The 14,578-nt window shown below is 40.0% G+C and overlaps 1 protein-coding gene across 1 annotated transcript in view; it reads left to right on the top strand.

The window, feature by feature from the left end:
- Positions 1-14,578, top strand: part of LOC130929535 (collagen alpha-1(XI) chain-like) — a 540,279-nt gene that overhangs the window by 6,218 nt on the left and 519,483 nt on the right. Inside the window, exon 2 of the mRNA XM_057856736.1 lies at positions 3,839-4,013. The gene's annotated coding sequence lies outside the window, so the exon portion shown is untranslated. The remainder of the gene's footprint in view (positions 1-3,838; positions 4,014-14,578) is intronic.

Raw genomic sequence — 14,578 nt, forward strand, 5'->3', positions numbered from 1 at the left:
AGTTTGATTTTCAAAGAATTTATTTGCAAATCATGGTGGAAAATAAGTATTTGGTCAATACAAAAAGTTCATCTCAATACTTTATTATGTACCCTTTGTTGGCAGTAACGGAGGCCAAACGTTTTCTGTAACTCTTCACAAGCTTTTCACACACTGTTGCTGGTATTTTGGCCCATTCCTCCATGCAGATCTCCTCTAGAGCAGTGATGTTTTGGGGCTGTCGTTGGGCAACACGGACTTTCAACTCCCTCCACAGATTTTCTATGGGGTTGAGATCTGGAGACTGGCTAGGCCACTCCAGGACCTTGCAATGCTTCTTACGAAGCCACTCCTTTGTTGCTCTGGCTGTGTGTTTGGAATCATTGTCATGCTGAAGGACCCAGTCACGTCTCATCTTCAATTCCCTTGCTGATGGAAGGAGATTTTCACTCAAAATCTCTCGATACATGGCCCCATTCATTCTTTTCTTTACACAAATCAGTCGTCCTGGTCCCTTTGCAGAAAAAACAGCCCCAAAGCATGATGTTTCTACCCCCATGCTTCACAGTGGGTATGGTGTTCTTTGAATGCAATTCAGTATTCTTTCTCCTCCAAACACGAGAACCTGTGGGGGGGACATATCTGGCAGTGCAGGATTTGAGTCCCTGGCGGCGCATTGTGTTACTGATAGTAGCCTTTGTGACCGTCGTCCCAGCTCTCTGTAGGTCATTCACTAGGTCTCCCCGTGTGGTTCTGGGATTTTTGCGAGATTTGGTGAGATCTTGCATGGAGCCCCAGATCGAGGGAGATTATCAGCGGTCTTGTATGTCTTCCATTTTCTAATAATTGCTCCCCCAGTTGATTTCTTTACACCAAGCGTTTTACCTATTGCAGATTCAGTCTTCCCAGCCTGGTGCAGGTCTACAATTTTGTCTCTGGTGTCCTTCGACAGCTCTTTGGCCATAGTGGAGTTTGGTGTGTGTGACTGACTGAGGTTGTGGACAGATGTCTTTTATACCGATAGTGAGTTAAAACAGGTGCCATTAATACAAATAACAAGTGGGGCCTCGTTAGACTTCGTTAGAAGAAGTTAGACCTCTTTGACAGCCAGAAATCTTGCTTGTTTGTAGGTGACCAAATACTTATTTTCCACTCTAATTTGGAAATAAATTCTTTAAAAATCAAACTGTGATTTTCTGTTTTTTTCTCTCTCCACATTCTGTCTCTCATGGTGGAGGTTTACCCATGTTGACAATTACAGGCCTCTCTAATCTTTTCAAGGAGAACTTGCACAATTGGTGGTTGACTAAATACTTATTTGCCCCACTGTAAATTTACCTTCGAGCAACTGTTGACTAATGTTGGAGCTTTGTACTGGTGTGATCTGTAAAATCTCGTTTGGTGTCACATTGTTGTTGCCTGACACGGCCAGACTGTTCTCCCAGTATTTTTCAAACACTGTAAGAATGGTCTGGAACCCAGCTCTTTAATGACCTCTCGAGCATGAACGAAATAATCCGTGCAATCACATTTGTTTATTTGCTTAACGAGCAACGTCACTCTTGCGCCTCAGAAGTCGTCTTCACAACAACACAGATGGCGAACTGGAGAGCCGAGAATATGTTCCAGTCTGCGGTAAATTCAGTTTTAAATGACCAAAAACACATCGACACAAGTCATTGACAACAGTCCGTCTCGCGCTAGCCATGTTGAATAAACTTCTCCGTTCTCCGCTATCGCTAGAGTTTCTTGTCGCTTTACCAACGTCACATCTGCCTGTCGCTGATTGGTCCACTACGCTGTCTGTTTGCTGTGGCTTGCTCCGCCCTGGGAATTTGATTCGCGCGACGGTCTCCAGACTCTGTCGGTGGAACAGCGGCGAGTCTTGAGTTCCAGGCTAGCATTGTTACACTGCTGATTCTTGTAAACTTTTACAGCAATGTTTGATTTTTGCCTCGGGAACTGGTGCTCGCTAATAGGGTAGCAGTCAGTGAGCTTAGCTGTGCTAGGCATTATGGGAAATGTTGTTTGAACTGCAGCATTTGGGAAAACTGCAGGTTGAATTGTTTATTTCGGTTATTGTCTGCTTGCAATATAGAACATTCAATGAGAATAATAATTGAGGGGGAATAAAAATTTGTCAACGACAATTGTATTGATAGTAATTTGTAATAATGTTTAGTTGTCACATAGTCCACTGTGTGTGTGTATTGACTGGACTGCACTTCCATGGGTCTGCATTATATCGTTAAAATATTTTGCTGTTAGTTTTTTTAACAACTTCTGTGTAATGTTGACTTAATGATGAGGTTGCTAACTATGATTATACGGAGGTAGACTTGTGTCTATATTGTTCAATCAAAAAGAAAAAATTCAATCAGAAAATCAAGAAAAAAGGTGTTGGAATGCAAAAATTAAACTGAACGCACACTTTTAAATATATTAAAGTGATAAAGCATCTTTGAGTGAACTTCGATTAAAATTTAAGTATCCGAGACCTTAGACTAGTTCAAAGCATACTCTTGCCCTAAATACCTGTTTACAGTTTTTACACATTTTTTTCTCTTTTTTTTTTTTTATCCTAACCCTTCCAATATGAGATGTAAACGAATTACAGAACCCAATTATTTGCCAAACTGATTAATTCGTAGGTTGCATGTCTGCTTCACAGTCCGGACATTGTTTGAATCTCAGTTGAAACGAGAAGAAAAAAACAGTGATTCCTCATTTTTTGCGGTTAATGGGGGCCAAAACCCGCGAAGTAGCGCCCCCGCACCCACCCAAGAAAAAATTGTTCAATGTATTTTTTTCCAGACCTACCATTGGAAAGGTACATATAAGACGTTTAAAAAAAAAAATTTTTTTTTACCTTTTTCCCCCAAAGTATAATTAAAAAATAAAACTTATGTATATATATGCACTCTATCATATGTTTTAAGCACTTTAAATGTAATAATTATGTTACGTTTTAAACATGTTACTGTCCCACAGAATTATTTTTAAACAAGGAAAAAAGTAGATGCCAAACCCATTAAAAAAAAAAAAAAGTTTAAAAAAATGCTTGTCTTTATTAAATCCCTCATTGGGTGTCCACTCAAATCCGCTCCAGCTGCTCACTTACAGACAATGAGTTGCCACAGCAACTGTTTAACAAGTTAAATGATGATTGACGCATGAGGCGCTTTGAAGGTCGAGTCTCTGACAAGATCAATGCTTAACCGTCTGTCAATCATCGTTTACTTTAATAAGCAACTCCAGTTCACTTTGATGAACAAAGAGCAGGGAGAGTGAGGGAGGGAGCGAGCGTGAGACGAGCGATCGGGTCGGGAAAGCTCATCTGTATTTATTTCTTTAATTGAAAAAAAAAATCCGCGCTGGACTGAGGGCGCGACGTTTGAAGCGCGACGAAGCGAATTATCTCTGTATTACCTTCTCATCAACCATTTTTTTTTACAATCAGTGCTCAGCCAATATCACCTTTTTGGTGGTAATGATCATAACTTGGCTCAGTTGCAGTTGAAATCATTGTTCCTCACTGAAAGAATTAAAATGCCACTAATCAGTTCCCCTAAAAAAAATCAGCACCATTGTTTAACCTTACTTCATACTGATCTTAATAAAGAAACCGAAAGCTTGGTGAGTGACGGTTCAGGAATTCCAAATCCATTTTTAACACCACCTAGTGACCTTTTTTTTTTTCTGTGCCGTTTTTTTTTTTACCTTAAATTTGAGTTTTGAAGATATGGTATATTTTTATATTGTTATAACTTGTTAAACTTGTTCTAACTTGTTAAACAGGTTATTAATCCGCAAAATGGTGTGCAAGGTACTTGAAACAATCATTTTGTACATTTTACAGGTACCCTACAGATATTATTTTAGTACCACCCACCTTCGGCGCTTCGCCCCAGTTCAACTTGTTAAGGCAGAAGCAAAGGGACCATTAAACCTCACCACCACCTCCACATGAAATGAATGAAGGCACACAGATTTGCTTCAGAGCTACGGGAGATGAGCAGACAGACTCGCCACAGGTATCTTTTATTTATGGATGCCATCAGGAGCAGATACACATATGATTCCTTTAACGGGTGAGGGCACGGGCAATTCCGACCGGGACTGATTTGCAATTGAGGTGTGGCACTGAACTTGATGGTATTGAGGGAAGACTGACAAGAGCTGCCATGGTGTGAGAAGCTGCTGAACTGTAATACGATCTGTAGCTAGTGAGCTGATTGCATTGTATTTAAATGAGGAGACATGCAATTGGATTGCGGCCTTGGTGACAAGGCTTTTTTTTTTTTAATCTGGTTGGGTTGAACTTTTACCACTTGAAACTGAATTGAAATTGTATGCACATGTCATATGTCCTGTAGATGTTGTGGAAGGCATGAATTAAAGAGGTTATGATGCCGTCGTAGCACATCTCACAGCAGTGCAATGCTTTATATTGTAGCGCATCACATTGCAATGCATTGCATCCCTTCTCCTCTCAAATAGTATGTTGCCATTGTCCAACGGTATCTCCTGGACAAGGTACAGTTGGAGAAACAAACAGATTGCTTTAGCATATCCAGCCGTATCGCACAATAACCTCGCATATTGAATTGGATAGTATACTGTAGCATCACATTAAAATAGAGTTGCAATATGAGTTAAGATTTATTATCTAACAAAACATAAAAGAAAACCCTGTGTTCCTGCAGGGTACCCGCGGGTTATTAAAAGTCTTTAAAAAAGCATTGAATTTAGTTTTCCATTATTAAAAGTATTAAATTAGCTGTCGTAAGTCTGGAATTTTTTCACCGTGGTTTTAATTTTGAAGAACATCTCAGTGTAACCTAAATTGTATCCGTGACGTTTTTTTTTTTTTTTTTTAATCCATAACGAAGATGACGCGCAGAATTTTTACGATGCACTGCACTACAAATCATAATGCACCTCGTGCGTGCGCGCTGTTAGCATCATTAGCATCGACATCACAACAGCAGGCAATCGCACAGTACTGTGTGCTAACGTAAGGAACTGCTCAGATGCCTTAGTTGTTATGTTCGACGAAAGCCTGAACAAGACAACCAAGTCCAAACAGTTGGACCAGCATGTGAGGTATTGGATCGGCGACCAAGTCGCATCCAGATACTTTGGGTCACAGTTTATGGGTCATGCGAAGGCAGTGGACCTGCTTAAATTTTTTTTTTTTTTTGTCAAAGTAAAAAATAAGTTATTCTTTAATATATTACCACAGGTAAGTGAATAAACGGAATTTAGTCATTATCTGAAAAACAGTGTTCTAGTTGTGAAAAAAGAAAAACTGTCTACACGCCAACAAGCTGTTTGGGAGGCGTGCACGGAGAAAACCTTTCCTCACTCACAATAATAAACGCAAACGTCTGGAGTTCGCCAAGCGGTATTGGGGCTTCAACTGGGACCGTGTGCTTTGGTCAGATGAGACCAAGATTGAGCTTTTTGGCAACAAACACTCTAAGTGGGTCTGGCGTGCCACGAAAGATGCGCATGCTGAAAAGCACCTCATACCCACTGTGAAGTATGGGGGTGGATCAGTGATGCTGTGGGGCTGTTTCGCTTCCAAAGGCCCTGGGAACCTTGTTAGGGTGCATGGCATCATGAATGCTTTGAAATACCAGGACATTTTAAATCAAATTCTGTTGCCCTCTGCCCGAAAGCTGAAGATGGGTCGTCACTGGGTCTTTCAGCAAGACAATGACCCTAAACATATGGCCAAATCTACACAGAAGTGGTTCACCAGATACAAAATCAAGCTCCTCGCATGGCCATCTCAGTCCCCAGACCTCAACCCCATTGAAAACCTGTGGGGTGAGCTGAAGAGGAGAGTACAGAGGAGAGGACCCAGGTCTCTGGCTGATTTAGAGAGATTCTGCAAAGAGGAATGGCTGAAGATCCCTCTTTCTTTCTTTTCCCATCTTGTGAAACATTAATGGAGAAGATTAGGTGCTGTTTTGTTGGCAAAAGGGGGTTGTACAAAGTATTAACACCAGGGGTGCTAATAATTGTGGCACACATTATTTGATGTCAAATAATTATTTCTTTATGTGGGATTTTTCCCCCACTGAATAAATGCACTTGTATTGAAGGTTGGATTTTTCTCTTTTTTTTTCCCCATTAAGGGCCCATATTATTTAGAAAAAAAAATATATTAGAAGCTAAAAAACACATAATTATTATAAGTCCAATAATTATGGAGGGCATTGTGCAAGTTAATTTCATATTATTTGCATTATTAATAAATAATAATAAATTTTAAATTCATATAATTAAAAAAAATTCACTCAGAAGTTAAGACATTAATATAAACTAATACATTTTTTAAATTTTTTTACCCTGCCTCTTTTTTTTTTTGTATTTTTTTTTTTTTTACCCTGCTGCTTAAAAGAATCAGAATCGAGAATCATCCAGAACCGGAATCAAACATGGAATCGGAACTGGAATTGTTCAACATGAAACAATGCCCAACCCAATTTATAATGTAACGAATAATCTATATTATTAATAAATAATAATACAAATAATAAATAATAGAATAATTTTAAATTAATATAATTTTAAAAAATCGAAATTAAGACATTAACATAATTTTAACATAACATTAACATTTTTAAACTACACATTTTTTTACCCTCTTTTTTTTTACCCTGCCTCTTATAAGAATCGGAAATGAGAATCGTTAGGAACTGGAATCGAAACATGGCATCGGAATTGTTGGATTTGAAACAATGCCCAACCCTCCACGTGACCATTCACGGCGAAATCAGTGTCATAACTCTCTTTTTCCATGGCTCTGAATAGGGTTAGCTATAGGCCAAGCTGCCCCCGTCTTGCAGGCCCCAGCCAAAACATTCGCTGCTGATGAGCTGACAGAGGAGTTGAGACGTCTCAATGAACACAATATGTATATCCGTCTGTCTTAGGTGGTCAAAGCAGCCCCAGCAGAAGGAGCAGCACAATGGCCAATCAATTGATATATTGTGACAAAAACTCGATTTTAAAATCCGTCAAACAACTGTATGTCAATATTTTACACTATTACGGAGTGGCATTTTTACATAGATTTTTATCGGTCTTGTTTTTTTCTGTTTTGGAGTGGGGGCAGATTGGGATTTGCTGTATATTCATGGAGAAACTTGCAAAAAATCTTGCTGTGTGCAGCGCTTGAGAACTTCTTTTGCCATCACATACAATACAGACGGACATGTTAAGACACTGCCAGCCTTTGTGAAGATTATATATATATACGATGTCCTATATAATAACCCCGACCCCGTCACATCTCATACTTGTTTTACAAAGCCAACAGCCTCCGTCTTGGCATGTCAGCAGTGATATTTTTCACTTTGCTCGAGCCAGTGAATGAAAAGGTGTTTACACTTTGCGACTTGGCTTTGTCCCATCAGTTGATTTCTACTGTACACCGGTGGGCTCTGTGTGTTGCAAGCCAACTGTCCACCCACCAGCCTACATGTTGCCAACTATAACCCTTATGACCTCACTTCTGGAAAAAAATAAAAGCCGAAGCTCCAAGAAACATCAATAATATACTGTAAGTAGTTGCTAATGTAAAAATACCTACTCTTTTGTGTTCAGTTCAAATTCCCAAATGGCCAAAGTGAAAACTTTCTCCTGTAATTACTTCTCATTATATGGTTGTTATCGCATTTATCTGACATGAGACTAGCTCAGTCACATGCAGCAAAGTGGAGACGTACAAAATGATGAATTTAGAATAAAGAAACTGGATTTGCAGTTTTCAAAACAGTATTTCATGAGTAGTGGCCAGAAGCTGTGAAAACAATGCAGTAGTGAAACCAACTGAGCAGCAGGGAAATAAGCTGCTATAGTAACTTGGAGAGATTAAGAACCAAGCCCATCAAACAGTGACCATGCATACATCAGGTTGGCATGAGACACTAAGGATACAGTATGAATTTGATCGGAGAACAGATTGAGATCAGAATGAAAACAAGATGGAATATACGACTGCAGCTATCGAATGTTTTAGTAATCAAGTATTCTACAGAAAATTCAATCAAATAATCGGGTAGTCAGATTAAACATTTTTTTAAGGTAAAGAGCAATTATGAATATACATGACAAAATAAGACATTTCACCAAATATTGAACCATTTTTAGCCAATCAATGTCTTTATTTTAGATGTACATGGTTGAAAATACATATTACAGATGTGACCAGAAAAAACCTGCAGCAAACTCACAGCTTTCACTCACAAACCTTAAGATTTTTTTTTTTTATTTTTTTTTATAAGATGATATTTCTTACCTAAAAATGTCATTACATTTAATAACGCACACCACTTAAAAGTTGGGTTTGTTTCCTCACGTGTTTCAATTGAATTTCCATTTGTGTGAAGCTATTTTTAAGTTCTAATTAAGTTTTAAAAATCTTAAATAGCATTATTATGTGAATTAAAATCATATTTTGAGACAATTTGACTATCTATAGCAATTTGACAACGCGCAGACGACGAGAAATTAGTCTTTTATTCTGCCGTTTAGCTTCGCCTGGCATTATAGCGCTCTAGCGTCCGCAGCTGGAGGATGACGTCAGCAGGGTCACGATTTCATCTGATTTAGAATTCAGCCCATTGAGGGGGAATCATTCAGAACGAAGAAAATGCGACAAAGGGAGAAGCAAAATTTCATTTTTCAATCTCTACTCCGATATTTTTCTGGCTATTCTTTTTATCTAAGTATTTTTCCCCAATTTTTAAATAAATTGTATGGTCACCGGAGTTAGTCTGGCTTTTGTCATTTCCCTGCCCCGGCTTCGGAGAGCGTAAACAAACCAGGAGGCGTGACAGCTAGCCGACATGCTAACCCGAACCGATCGACATTTAAAAGTCTTATTCTCGCCTTTCGAAGTGAAAAATCACACAAAACTACCCCGGATAATGTCACACGGCGGCAGGGTTGTCGATTAGCTTCACTGACCGGCAACCCTCCCGACAGCGAGCAAGTTACTGCTCGTCGTTCCCATGCTGCGGGCAGGAGAGATCATTTGTCAGGGAAGCAGCTGGAGAATGACCGCCGGATAAACCGGCCGACGTCGGAGGAGCGCGTAGCTGCCTAACCCGAGGATAGTGGACTATTGCCGGGCACACTAAAAGGGGAGAGGGGCTGGAAGTCTAGATGATATGAAGAACCGCACGACCATAAGCCGAGTATAGCGCTCTCCCGACAGGTACACGAAAAAGGGAGGGGGCTGGAAGTCTGGACGATATCCAGAACCACACGAGCATAAGCAGAGCCCGGCGGGCACTCGAAGAGGACCAAGTGGGGTGTGCGACAAGCTGCTGGTTGTCGGCTAAGTGGTTTTCTCGGTGGACGAGGAGCATTGTCACCCACAAAATGCAAGCCACCTCTTATTAAAACTTGACATGATCCCAGTATTTGACATAATACAAAGCACGATGTTTACTCACTTCCTCATAAGTCCAATGGTCCCACAGTTGTCAGACTGCTAATTCCCCTTAGCAGTTCTGGGGTTCCTGTCTATCCATCCTGGGAGTGGATCTCTCCTGACTGTGGTACTCCCCGAGGTTTCTCATTTTTCTCCCAATTGACTCTGGAGTTTTTGGAGTTTTTCCTTGCCGGCATGGAGGGTCTTAAGGATAGGGGATACCCAGGACTTGAACTGTATCTATTCATCTTTATTGCTTCATTTCTAATTGTGTATCATATTGCCTCTGCAAAGCCCTTTGAGACACCTGTTGTGATTTAGGGCTATACAAATAAAAATTGAATTGAATAGACTTGTTTTGGCCATTCTCCGTGGTGAACGGGAACTTTTTGAAACTGAAAAAGACTCACAGGCCTCTCCCTGGCGCAGCAACAAAACTCTGCAGCACATTTGACTGCCGTGATGCAAAAACTAAACAAACTAATCCGAAAAATCAACTGAATCCGAAGTCCATCTGCATGCTATAAAGCAATGCTGTATTGTGAGATGCTGACCCGGGTGACGTCACATTCGCATTCCTCCTCAATCTAGGAAGTCACTCATTTTCATGGCGCGGGATTCAACAAGTTGAATATATAAATTGATCGCTTCCACACACATCCAAGTGGTCCGTTTCATTAAGGAGCATAAAATATCGCGTGAAATATGAAATAAAACATGCTTTATACTGTCATAGGGACTTTAAGTTAGTGTAAATTGTAAGTCCTGATAGGATTTGGAGTTTTTGAAGTGTTCAAAATAAATGTATGATACCTGCTGTATTGGAGCACATTAGGAACCAGTAGAGGTGTGCAAAATTTCCGATTCTTAGATTATTCGCGATTCGGCCGTGGAAGATTCGAGAACGATTCACAAACATCCAAATTCCGATTATTGAAATATGCCAAGTAAAGCAGAAGTACGACACACTCAGCGCGCCGCGCGGTCTTCGGTACGCAATTAGGGACGGAGCGAGAGTAGCTAAACATCATGCTTCTCATTACCCGGCCCCTCGGGTAACGCCAATGCTCAACTCACGGCTCTAGCTCAACTCATGCCACGAGATAAAAAAAACAACAACAACATACCTGACTGCTGCCGAAAAGCTGCTACAAGCCACATTATGTTACGGTAGATATCATTTATATAGGACTAGATGCATTATAGCTTCGGTATCGTTACCAGCATATCTACAAAAAACTAGATGCGGGCGTTAGTAACGGCCGCCATCTTAAAGCAGTACACTTCCCTGCAAGGCTGTTGTTGCGAACCTTCCAAGCGAACCTAATTAACTTTTTATCTAAAATACTCCTAAATCGGTAAAATATTGACTTGAATCTATCTTTAAAATTGTTTTAAAACTTTCACATGTTGAAAGTAGACAAAAGAGAAATTATGGAATAACAGGAGCAATTTTAACAACTTTAACGGTTGATTCACAACATTAAATTAATTGAAAGTAGTTTAAAGCTGCTGATATAGAATGGGGACTGGAGTTTTTTTATTTACTGTTATTTTTGTATATTTGTTTACTGCTATATGTTAACTTGATACTGAAATAGTAGTTTGGTTTAGCCTGAGAGGATTCTTGAACAATTTTGGAACTAATATACAAAACAAATAAATAAAAAAAAAAATTTAAAAAAAAAGGAGTGGGGTGCATCAATAATCGTTTTATAATCGAATTAGAGCCTCTGAATCGTAATCGTAATCGAATCGTTAGGTGCCCAAAGATTCCCAGCTCTAGGAACCAGTGCGACTTGTTTTATTTATCCATCAATGACTAGTGAGCGAAAATTGACAGTTAGCTTTATTATCTAACCCTCATTACTGTACAGTGCCGTGTTTATACAGATTAAATAAAGCCTGTATGAAAGACACGCATCAACAGTAGTCAGAATGAATAGAAACCTAGTCTTCCACAGGGCTAACGTTACGTTAGCAAGGTACAGTAACTTTATTCTTATTTATTAGCGCTACGTTAACCTAGTTTTACCTCGGGTATCAGTCCTCCGTTCTCGGAGTACAACAGGGTGCCTTTAGTGGAGTTGCAGACGTGCTGTTGTGGTATGCAAGCGCTGCATGTCTTACACTGAATACATGAAACGGTGTTCACCTAGATGTCCAGCTTGAAATGCTCCAACACTTTTGACATTTTGTCCTTTTTCTTGGTGCCTTTCTCTTTGCCTTCATCGGCGTCATCTTTACAATTCATGCATGGTTAAAGTCAAATACAGTGGGGCAAAGAAGTATTTAGTCAACCACTTATTGTGCAAATTCTATCACTTGAAAATATTAGAGAGGTCTGTAATTGTCAACATGGGTAAACCTCAACCTTGAGAGACAGAATGTGGAAAAAAAAAACAGAAAATCACATTGTTTGATTTTTAAATAATTTATTTGCAAATCATGGTGGAAAATAAGTATTTGGTCAATACCAAAAGTTCATCTCAATACTTTGTTATGTACCCTTTATTGGCAATAACGGAGGCCAAACGTTTTCTGTAACTCTTCACAAGCTTTTCACACACTGTTGCTGGTATTTTGGCCTATTTCTCCATGCAGATCTACTCTAGAGCAGTGATTTTTTTTTTTGGGGGGGGGGCACTCCTTTGTTGCCCTGGCTGTGTGTTTGGGATCATTGTCATGCTGAAAGACCCAGCCACGTCTCATCTTCAATGCCCCTTCCTGATGGACGATTTTCACTCAAAATCTCTCGATACATGGCCCCATTCATTCTTTCCTTTACACAGATCAGTCGACCTGGTCCCTTTGCAGAAAAACAGCCCCAAAGCATGATGTTTCCACCGCCATGCTTCACAGTGGGTATGGTGTTCTTCAGATGCAATTCAGTATTCTGTCTCCTCCAAACACGAGAACCTGTGTTTCTACCAAAAAGTTCTATTTTGGTTTCATCTGACCATAACACATTATCCCAGTCCTCTTTTCGATCATCCAAATGCGCTCTAGCGAACCGCAGACGGGCCTGGACGTGTACTGGCTTCAGCAGGGGGACACGTCTGGCAGTGCAGGATTTGAGTCCCTGGCGGCGCATTGTGTTACTGATAGTAGCCTTTGTTACTGTGGTCCCAGCCCTCTGTAGGTCATTCACTAGGTCCCCCTGTGTGGTTCTGGGATTTTTGCTCACTGTTCTTGTTATCATTTTGATGCCACGGGGTGAGATCTTGCATTGAGCCCCAGATCGAGGGAGATTATCAGTGGTCTTGGATGTCTTCCATTTTCTAATAATTGCTCCCACAGTTGATTTCTTTACATCAAGCATTTTACCTATTGCAGAGTCAGTCTCCCCAGCCTGGTGGAGGTGTACAATTTTGTCTCTGGTGTCCTTCGACAGCTCTTTGGTCTTGGCCATTGTGGAGTTTGGAGTGTGACTGACTGAGATTGTGGACAGGTGTCTTTAATACTGATAATGAGTTAAAACAGGTGCCATCAATACAGGTAACGAGTGGAGCCTCGTTAGACCTCATTAGAAGAAGTTAGACCTCTTTGACAGCCAGAAATCTTGCCTGTTTTTAGATGACCAAATACATATTTTCCACTCTAATTTGAAAATAAATTCTTTAAAAATCAAACAATGTGATTTTCTGTTTTTTTTTTTTTCCCCACATTCTGTCTCTCATGGTTGAGGTTTACCCATGTTGACAATTACGGGCCTCTCTAATCTTTTCAAGTAGGAGAACTTGCACAATTGGTGGTTGACTAAATACTTATTTGCCCCACTGTATATCTGCCGACTCGTCCTTTTATGCCACATTTAAAGTAGTCCGGGCAAAACGTCATGCTTAGAGTTGGCAAAATTAAATGATTTGTTGAAGGGGTGAAAATTCCTCGATCAATTTTTGAAATCGAGTTAACATGAGGAGGTGAAAGGGTGACCATACAATTTGGTCTGGATAAAAATTACAAAAAAAAAAAAATGTAAACCTAAAGAGGAATACAAATTCATGTTTCTCAGTCTTTTTGCCGATATTATGCATTTTTACATACATAGTAATATCTGTGCATCTATAACTTGCAAAGATGTGGAAAATATGAACTTGTGCCCTGAAAAGCAAATAAACAGCATCTTTTGTCAGACTGTAGGTAGCTTCCCAGCATTGTGCTCAAAGGTCTTTGTGCTCGTTGCCACTCTGCGTGAAGCCGCACTTTGTTTCCTTTCTTCCGTGACAATGGAACCGCAACGGTGACGGGTCAAGGATGATTTATTGTTCATAACAACGCGCCACGCTCGCATGCATTCGGCACACGGCTCTTTGATTCCCACAGATTCTCAGAGCTCCACTGTAAACATTCCTGAGATTCGGGGAACAGCGCAGAAGTTTGGGGGCTTTTAATTTCAAGTTGAAAAAGCCAGGAAAGAAACCGGGGCCCGTGTTGCCGTTTTTAGATGGAACGCTATTAATATTCAAGCAGTTTTGGAATAAAATGCATAGCTGGGGATAAAGTGAGGCTCATCATGCATGCATGATGATAGTATTATTTACATTGTTGACAGGCAGAAAAGTTTGCATGTTGTCGGTGTGACACGCAGTTCTTATTTTTGGAATTTTTCAGAAAACTTGAGAAGGGCTCACATGACACAAGAGGTAGTCACAGTGATCCCTCGCAAGTTCGCGCTTCAAACTTTATGCTCTGAATCCATTGCGGAACCCTAACCTGTCCCAATCCGATCACGTAGTCTCTCACTCCTGCCACTTTTCTTGGTCAGGCAGTGCACTGGAGTTGCTTATTAAAGTTAACGATAATTGGCAGACTGTTAAGGTTTGATCTTGCCAGATACACATACTACAAAGCGCCGCATACGTCACTCATCATTTAACTCGTTAAACAGTTGCTGTGGCAACTCATTGTGTGTAAGTCAGCAGCTTGAGCGGATTTGAGTGGACTCACTCAATGAAGCATTTAATAGAGACAAGCATTTTTCTACTTGAATCGTGTTTTAAAAAAATTCCGTGGGACAGGAACATGCTTAAAACATAATTATTACATTTGAAGTGCTTAAAAACCGTTTATTTAATTTTTTATTTTTATTTTTTTTAAATTGTACTTTGGGAAAAAAGATGAATAACATGTTTTATATGTATC

The sequence above is a fragment of the Corythoichthys intestinalis genome, chromosome 14, assembly GCF_030265065.1.
Source record: "Corythoichthys intestinalis isolate RoL2023-P3 chromosome 14, ASM3026506v1, whole genome shotgun sequence".
NCBI lineage: Eukaryota > Metazoa > Chordata > Actinopteri > Syngnathiformes > Syngnathidae > Corythoichthys > Corythoichthys intestinalis.